Raw genomic sequence first — 1202 nt, forward strand, 5'->3', positions numbered from 1 at the left:
TGTTTTAAAATAGTCCCCCCCCTCCCCTGCCCAAGGGGGACAACTGCACCATTATTTTAGATGCTGTTTATGGACCCGTCGGTGTAACCGGAGCCCGCAGGGAGGAACGGGAGGCGATGGGTGAAGGGGGCTGGGGGGCAGCCCTGGGTGGGTTTCACCCTACTTAGTAGCCCCCTTGTTTCTCATGGGGGTGGCTAAAGGTGCTGGCAAACTCGTCTAGACGTGCAAAAGCTGCAGCACTGAAGGGGGCGATGGCTGAAAACAGAAGCTTTGCTGCAGTCCTTATGATATTGAGGACAGTTTGAACCCCTTTGCATTTGTTTCAGGGCTCGCAAAGGCAATGCTGCCTCCTTGCTGGAAAAGGGATCCTGCCAGGTGGGCTGGGACAGCGGGTGGTGATGGAGACTACCCTGGGTGATGCCTTGCCTTGTGCCTCAGTTTCCCCATTGATAAAACAGGGATGTGATGTCTGATAAAAGCCTAGAAAAAGAGGGGAAGGGACCAGGTTAGAGCTGGTGCCTTGAGTAGAGGGAGGGCTGTGACAAAGTGTCACAAGGAGCTTCTCACTGGCAGGTGGGCCCGACAAACAGCTGGGCTCCACGAGTGGAAAGGCAGCCCTGAAATGGGGAGCCCCAGGCCTGCACCCTGAGCATCCCTTGGCGGCATCGCAGGAACCTTTCTGCGAGCCCTCAGCACCACCTAGTGTTCCCAAACACTCCTGGGGTTCATTTCTGCACACCCAAGACGTGTCTGGCCACGCCGTGTGCCAGCTGGTCCCCAAGACCATCACCAGCATCTGACAACCCTTGTCCCTGTATCCACATGGACCCCACCACCCCCACCCAAGTACCACCTCTGCTCCCATTCAACAGCAGAAACGCTGCATGCAAGCTCTCAGGTGCAAAGGCTGCTCCCCAAAAACCCCGCACCCACTTCCCCCCACCCTCCCAAAACCTCCTCCTCCGTGGCTGTGGATTTACAGGGCAGGCTGAACAGCTCTGCCGGCCAAGGTCGCTCCTGCAGCGCCCAGGGAGCTGCTGCTCGGCAGCACATCGGGGCTGTACTTGCATTGCTAAAGGTCACCAAATACCAGGTGTTGAACTTGCTCTGGTCCCTGGGTGTCGGTTTTGATGAAATGCAGCTTGTAGGATTGATCGGGATGTTGAACATCAGCAGAAGTCGGGAGTGTTTGCTCAGGGAAG

The sequence above is a fragment of the Buceros rhinoceros genome, unplaced genomic scaffold (genome assembly GCF_000710305.1).
Source record: "Buceros rhinoceros silvestris isolate BGI_N320 unplaced genomic scaffold, ASM71030v1 scaffold36471, whole genome shotgun sequence".
NCBI classification, from domain to species: Eukaryota; Metazoa; Chordata; class Aves; order Bucerotiformes; family Bucerotidae; genus Buceros; species Buceros rhinoceros.